Below are 8,565 nucleotides of genomic sequence, written 5' to 3'. Positions count from 1 at the left end.
GAGAGCGTGCTTCGGGGCTGCCTTTGGAGGGATGAAACGGACTTTGGCTGCTCTAATCCCTTCAAAGTAAGGCCTTTCCTCCTCCGTAGTGTAGCGAACGCTGCTGATCTCGCCGCCCCGGTTGATCTTGACTCCAACGACTCTCTCATTGGGTCTAGGTGGAAGGATCCTTGTGCCGGTTGGCACCTTGATGGTGGTCTTCGTCTTGGATGATGATCCCTTGAGGAGTAGGGGTTGTGGCGGTGCGGTGAGAACTGGTTGAGCATGGTAGGATTGGCTGGAGCTGCGTTGGCGTAATGGCATGGCTTCTAGCTGTCGCTCTGTGTTGGCCGGGATGAGAGCACGGACATCGGGGTCTTCCACAGGCTCCATGTTGAGGTTGAAGGGGACGACTTCCCAATCATCGTGGTACTTCTCGGCCATTGGAGCAGCAAGGAACTAATCAAGCTCTAATTGAAGAAGAAGAGAAGGCTTGATGGCTTGGTGTTTGAAAACTGAGGTCAGGGGTCTGTTTATATAGGGGTCAAAGAGTGCCTCTATGGGTTGTTCGGGTTGCTCCCGTCGATGTGCGTGCGAAACTTTCCATCTGAGGGGTTATTCGGATTACCATAAGTGCATTTTCCATAACAGAGAAGATCGGGACCAAGGGGGAACAGGAGCTGGGCGCCCGCCCACCTGAGCTGGGCGCCCGCCCTCTCTCTGGCCCCTCTGTGGGCCCACTTTCTCGAGCGTGGTTCTAGATGCAAAACTATTTAGAAAAATATATATTTGACCCGAAAACATCAGACTAAAAAGGTCGGGCTCTAATTCTCCATGGGAAGGTAAAAATGGTCTACGTCTATTTCTTCTAATTCTTTATTGGGCTCTAAAAATAATTTAAGACGTTGACCATTTACCTTGAATAACGTACCTTCGTCATTTTAAAGTGTGATAGCTCTGTGGGATGATGAATTTATTACCTTGAATGGTCCTTCCCATTTGCTCCGGAGTTTTCCATGCCCGAAAAGCTTTACCCTAGAATTAAAAAGTAATACCTTATCTCCGGGTGTGAACTCCTTCTTCTTGATTCTCTTGTCATGCCACCTTTTGACTCTTTCTTTGTAGATCTTTGAATTGTGATTTGCTTTCTCTCGCCATTCTTCCAATTCTGATAGTTGCATTCTTCTATAATCTCCAGCAACATCTAGGTCCATATTCCATCTCTTTATGGCCCAGTGTGCTTTGAACTCTAGTTCAACAGGTAGATGGCAAGTCTTCCCGTACACCAAGTATGCTGTACGGTATGCCCAGAGTGCATCGGGTAACTTGTCTTTCCACGTTGTTCCCATTTCATTTACTGTCTTCTGAAGAATATTCTTGATTTGTTTGTTGGAAGTCTCTGCTTGGCCACTTGTCTGAGGATGATAAGGGGTAGCGACGTTGTGACGGGTTCCATGTTTTGCTAGATATTGCTTGAAGCGTTTGTCGATGAAGTGTGCTCCTCCATCACTTATCACTACTCTAGGGACTCCAAATCTTGGAAATATAATTTCTTCAAACATCCTCTTTGAACTGATGTTGTCGGCATGCTTGCAAGGTAATGCCTCTACCCACTTGGAGACATAGTCAACTGCCACCAAGATGTACTCACACTTCTTTGATGGAGGAAATGGACCCATGTAGTCTATTCCCCAAACATCAAAGAGCTCAATCTGAAGGTTGTTGGTGAGTGGCATTGCATCCCTTGTATTTATGTTTCCGTGCCTTTGACATGGCCCACATCTTCTGATATATTGCTTCGTGTCTTCATACATTGTAGGCCAGTAGAATCCACACTGCCAGATCTTTGAATGTGTACAGAATGCTCCAAAGTGACCTCCATATGGTCATGAATGACATCTGCCGATGATCTTCCATCCTTCCTCAGTGGTCACACATCTCCTGAGTAAGCCATCAGAGCATACTCGGAAGAGGTATGGCTCATCCCATATATGTGAACGACTTTCTTGAATAAGCTTCTTCTTGTTTGCTCCTGGTGGTACATACCCTAAAACCATAAAATTAACAATATCTGCATACCAGGGGTCAGACCTGTTAATCCCGTAGAGCATGTCGTCCTGGAGTGAATCATTGATGGGGGTTTCCTGTGGACTCTTAAAATACATTCTAGACAAGTGATCAGCAACAAAATTTTCTACTCCCTTTTTATCTTTTATTTCTAAGTCAAATTCTTGGAATAATAAGACCCATCTAATCAGGCGAGGTTCAGCATCTTTTTTAGTGAGCAAATATTTTAGTGCAGCATGATCTATGTAAACAATTATTTTAGCTCCAACTAAATAAGATCTAAATTTACCAATGGCAAAGACAACAGCCAGAAGCTCTTTTTCAGTGGTTGCATAATTAAGTTGAGCTCCTGTTAAAGTTTTACTAGCATAAGCAATTGCATGATGCTTCTTATTTTTAGTTTGTCCCAATACTGCCCCCACAGCATAATCACTAGCATCACACATAATTTCAAAAGGCAATGACCAATCAGGGGGTTGAATGATTGGTGCAGAGATGAGTGCTTTCTTTAATAAGTTAAAAGATGTTAGACATGCATCATCAAATTCGAAAGGAGCATCCTTGGCTAGCAAAAGAGTAAGTGGTCTAGCAATAAATGAAAAATCTTTTATGAATCTACGATAAAAACTAGCATGGCCAAGAAAGCTTCGAATTCCTTTTATATTCACAGGTGGAGGTAGTTGTTCAATTACTTCAATTTTAGCTTTATCTACCTCAATACCTCTTTCAGACACTAGGTGTCCCAGCACTATTCCTTCTCTACCCATAAAATGACATTTTTCCCAATTAAGGACTAATTGCTTTTCTTCACATCTTTGCAAAACCTTGTCTAAGTTTTCAAGACAACTATCAAAAGTTTTTCCATAAACAGAGAAATCATCTATGAAAACTTCCATAATCTCTTCAATCATATCAGAAAATATAGACATCATGCATCTTTGAAAAGAAGCTGGTGCATTACACAACCCAAAAGACATTCTACGGTAAGCATAAGTTCCATATGGGCATGTAAAAGTGGTTTTGCTTTGATCATCGGGATGGATCGGGATTTGGTGATATCCTGAATATCCATCTAAGAAACAGAAGAACGAATGGTTCGCTAATCGCTCTAGCATCTCATCTATGAAAGGTAAAGGAAAGTGATCCTTTCTTGTAGCTTTATTTAGTTTTCTATAGTCTATGCACATCCGCCATCCTGTGACGGTGCGTTGCGGAATTAGCCCGTTCTTTTTATTCATAATAACAGTCATGCCTCCCTTTTTAGGCACAACTTGTACTGGGCTTACCCACTCACTGTGCGGCATAGGATATATAATCTCTGCATGCAGCAACTTTATAACTTCCTTTTTAACTACCTCTCTCATAGTGTTATTAAGTCTACATTGGGGTTCTCGAGAAGGTGAGACAGAAGGATCTGTTGGAATACGATGGGTACAAATCATAGGACTGATTCCTGTAAGATCTTGGAGTGAGTAGCCGAAAACTGAGTGATGTTTCTCAAGAATGGTCATTAATCGCAGAGTTTGATCCTGAGTGAGTTTATCGCTAATGATCACAGGAAACTCTAGATTATTGTTTAGGAAAGCATAGGTAAGACCGGGTGGTAAAGTTTTAAGCTCTATGGGGGGTCTAGGTGTTTCTGCAAACTCATCTAAGGGTTCAGGTTCAGAAGGTTCGGTTTCTTCTTTAGTGAATAAAGGAGTTACGTCTTCTAAGTCTGATTCTTCTAAAAGCTCTAGAGATGCAGCCTTTACATCCTCCATAGGATTAGGCAAAAGATATGACTCGGCCTTATTGTTTAAGGAGTGTGAAATTGTTATTGGGAATTTAAAGGTTTTTCCAAAAGAAATGTGTAGCTTTCCAGTATGACCTTCATAAAGGAGTCTTCTAAAAGGTTGTCCTATCAACAGGTCAAAGTCCCATGTATCAAAGATATAGAAGTTCAAATGAACCATGGAGCCTTCTACCGTAAGAGGTAGGACATTAATAATTCCAAGACTGGGGACTAATCGTCCCGAAGATTCCTTTATGACCTTTGTTGTGGGGGTTAAGACAAGATTTTTAAATAGTTTAAGTGCAAAAGATTCAGACATGATGTTGATCCCCACAACAGGATTATAAAGAGCATTAAATCGATCAGAATTATAAGCACAGCGTATAGTTATAGAGGGTGTGTCCAAACGGATCACATCAGAGGTAAGCTCTGAGTCCTCCAACCATTCGCTACTCATGACTGAGATAAGCTCTCTCAATTGATATTCACCTGGCAAATAAATGCTAAACTGGCCGTTTTGGGGTTTGTCAATAGAATGGTAGTTTGAAATATTTCCAAAATCGGCAAAAAGATCGGATTCTATATCCAGCATGAAGTCCGGTGGTGGAATTTCTTCCTCTTGTGGCTCAGAACTTGGGATAGCTAAAGTAGATGAAGAATTTGGCAGAGTGTCTACTTCGGCTTCGTAGGTTTCATCATGAAGGGTATTATCTATCTCAGCTTCTAGGATTCTATCTAGGATCACTCTAGCTTCATCAGTAGGGATGCGAAAGAAAGAACCTCTAGACATTGTGTGTAGCATTTGTTTGTGATTTTTCTGAAGACCTCAAAAAAAGTGGAATAAAAGAACAGGGTCTTCAAGATTAAGGTTTGGACCAGATTCTAAAAGATCAGAAAAACGTTTCCAGGATTTTCCCAAAGTTTCATTATCTTTTTGTTTAAAAGATAGGACTTCGAGTCTAAGGTTGGCTATACGGTCAAGGGAATAGAAATCTGGACAAAAGTTGGCTCGTAAAACTCCCCATTCACCTTGTTGTTGACTTACCTTCTGACTGTACCATTGTCTAGCTTCTCCCCTTAAAGAAAAAGGAAAAAGCTTCCAACATAAAGTTTTATCAGAAATGCCTTCAATGCGAAGACAATCACATGTTTGCTCAAAATCTCTAATATGAAGGTAAGGGTTTTCGTCTTCCTTTCCCGAAAAAGATAGGTTTTGAATCATGGCAATCAACCTAGAACTTAACTTATACTGGGATGTTTGGATAGGCTGTGATGACTCCCATGGTAAAAGGTCAGTTACTGAAGGGATTGCAGACTCATGGATCGATTTAGAATTTTGGTTTTCCATAAGGTAAGAGTAAAGAAAATAAAGAATATAAAAGATAAGAAAAGATAAAAGTATAGATACAAGCTAGTAGTAAGACTCAAGGTTATGTCAGCAACCGTCTTTCTCCCCGGCAACGGCGCCAGAAATGCTTGTTGATATTTGGGAACGCAATAAGGAATTGATCCGCAAGCGCACGGATATCGGTGAGCACTTCACCCGATAGGTTATCTAGAGTATCGTATTTATTTTTTTACCACTAGGAGAAAGAGTGCATCTGACTAACCGGTCTATTACTACTAACCCTTTAGGCACAAAGAATGTCTTTCAATGTGAGTGATAAATAGAGAAGACTGCAACCGTAGTCTCCTTCTAACCTTGGTAAGGATGATCTACTGTTCTATTAGGGAGGCTAACAGAATCTAGACACCACAAAAGGATGTTCAACCTGCACCTATAAACCCTATCCTTCCTGCTAACGAGATATGGTCTACAAAGGTAACTTGGAATTGTCACGTTCCTCACTACTACCACGGTCCAGCTAGTCAGGGAATATCTATGAGTACCCCAGCCTAAACACCACGTTTATGCCAGCAATGATTACTCTAAACTCTACGCGAAGAGATTAAAGTAAACTCATAAACCAGAAGAACAATAAAACATGAACTTACTAGAATTTAGAAGTCGAAATACTGAAGAATCCTAGGAGCAAGCTTCGGGTTAGGAGAACTTGATCCCGCAGGTACAAGCTTGGAGTAGACACCAACAGGCCGGGCTTCCTCCAATCTACACCTCCACTCTATCTCTCTCAATCTAGTAGAAACTAGAAGATCTATTTCTACTTTACATTGGTTGCTAAGCCTAAAAAGAAATATTAATTAGAGAAGAGGTTTTCCTTCGAGGGCACCCCTCAATCTCTATGATAATTTCTTCATGTCTTCTCCAGGAGCCAGGGGGGTCTCCTTATATAGTCCTCCTCCTCTATGTGTTTCTGGGTCAGTAGGCGAGGTGGTACTACGTTTTCATTGATCCAATAGGTCGGTGGAACATCCCGTGAGAAGAGAGTCCTAATTGGCATCCAATAGGGGGCTGGCGCCCAGGTCACGGGGGCGGGCGCCCTGGGCCTGGCCCCTTTCGGCCTCTGTTTTCTTCCCGTGGCTCCTGGAGTCTTCTAGATGGTAGAAAATCGTGCGGTGCGTTGATATCTCTATGTAATCCCGACATGTGGGCCTTTCTTCCTTATTTCCTGATAACCCCCTGCAGAAATAGATAAACAACAAAACTCGTGGAATTCTATTAGATCAAACCCTAATTCTAGGTGTTGTTTGCATATTGGTCCTTTCTCTTGTTTATTTGATAATTAAAATTGATACTTAAGAACCGTCAACAGTAAGTACAATGTTATCATCAGAGAAAGAGAACTGCATGCATGGAAAGTTGTAATCCAACCATTTTGATAAAGGACTGTTTTTCAGATCTTGTGAATGAGCCTGGAGTCACTATAATGAGCAACCCTTAGAAGCTTGTGACATAGTGCAAAGTTCATATGGCTTGCATTAGTTTCACTAAAGAAGCTAATGGTACAAGTAGCTCCTTATGCTCTAAACCACTGTTTATACACCAGGAACAAAGTGCATGGAAAAGTTTGTCTTGGATTCCTCCCAAAGTAACAATGCTTCACTAAAGTCAAACAAAAATGGAGATTCTCCAAATAAAGGTTTACTATGAAGAGCAAGTACCATAAAATGTTTGGACCAAGTTTGCTTCTCTGATGTTCCAAGCAAAGTAGCCCACTGTTATGTTGATGTTAGGAGATGGATGACATTGTTTTCTTCCATTGAAAGTCTTTTGCACCGAATCTCAGGACGAGATTCTTCTATGGGGGGAAGGCTGTAACACCCCAGGTGTTTGTCACTTGCTAAGTACTAGGTTTGAGCTCAAATATGACAAGTTCAATGGTAATAAAAAGGTCAAAGTCAATCTATGAAAGTAAGCCCTAACTTGGACTTGGATGGTGCACCTTTACTTACATATAGGCCCTTTTTCAAAGGTATGCTTGGATGATGCTAGTGGAACATTTTCCACGTGTCTCATATCCATCCCAATCTATGTTGGTCTCTGGAAAAGTTTGGTAAAGTTTGGAATCAAGAAGTCACATGAAATGAAATGTTATATCCTTGTCGGAATGGCTCTATTAAGGAAATAGAATCATGGGTCATCAACCAAACCTTGCAAACTTGCTCATATGACTCTAGATGAATTATACAACAAAAGTCATGAAGGGTTCATGTTGAGCTTATGCAAAGGAAATGCTTCAATTGGCCTAAAATCCTATTTGGAGCTTTATCGGGTTACTGCTTTGACCAAAGCAAAAGTTTGGCTTCTGTTGTAGTTATGAGGGTTGACCTTAAATGCAAGTTGTAGCATAGCTTCTGTAAAGCAAATCTTTTTCAAGAGCCAAGAACCAAATCAGCTTGCAACTAGTTCAAACAGAGGCTCATAGTTTGAATCAGCTGCTGCTTTTTAGCCCTAAGAAATAATTCTGTCCCTGGAAGTACAGCTGTGAGTTACCTTCTTTGTGACATTTTACATCCAAATTCATGTGGTAACTCAATTGGATTCTTTAATAGGAGATGGAGTACTCTTTTTGATGGAAACAATGGATCAAGTGTTATCAAATTTGGAGTTCATTTGAATGTTCAAAAATCGCTTCCAAAACAGCAAAAGATTATTTTATCGCTAAACGGACATCGACCCATTGGCATGCCGCGTTCTCGTGAGCAACTCAAGTTGGTTCAAGAATAAAAGTTGTGGATAATTGTTTGGGGAAGAGCATACAAAAAGTTGCATCAAGTTTGACATGGTTTGGACTATCAATTCTTGGTTTTGCTAATCACCGTCAATACGTTGACACTCGTGACTTGGCATCTAATTATCTCCTAATATGTTAGTCTAATGGTTTTGCACTCTTAATTAAAGTTGGAGAGCAGGTCGAGGTGAGCAAACTTCATTTTTGGCCCAAGGTCCAATTCAGCCCGGAAAAGGCCCAAAATCGCCTCCCACGCCGGCCACTTCCCTGCCCGCCACGTGCTCGACGAAATGCTGACGCCTCCTCCATGCAAGCTGGGCGCCCCCACCATAGCTGAGCTCCACTGCCACGTGCCTCTGCCTCCTCAGGTGTGGATGAGTAGCGCCCGAGCTCCCCCTCTGTCTCTCTCATTTCCTACTTCTCCCTCTGGCTCATCTCCTCACTCTCCCAGTGCGCTCAAGAAGATGGCCGCCACGCCAAGCGAGCAGAGCTCGGCCAAGGCCAGGGCCGGGCGTGGCCATGGCTAGCCAAGGCTAGGCCGCCGGCTGGCTCCCTGCTGCCACCGGCCGCTCTCCAGTAGAATCCGGAAGCCAGCCATGTCGTCTGTTGTGT

The sequence above is a fragment of the Sorghum bicolor genome, chromosome 9 (assembly GCF_000003195.3).
Source record: "Sorghum bicolor cultivar BTx623 chromosome 9, Sorghum_bicolor_NCBIv3, whole genome shotgun sequence".
In the NCBI taxonomy this organism is placed as follows: domain Eukaryota; kingdom Viridiplantae; phylum Streptophyta; class Magnoliopsida; order Poales; family Poaceae; genus Sorghum; species Sorghum bicolor.
This window is presented reverse-complemented; position numbering follows the sequence as displayed.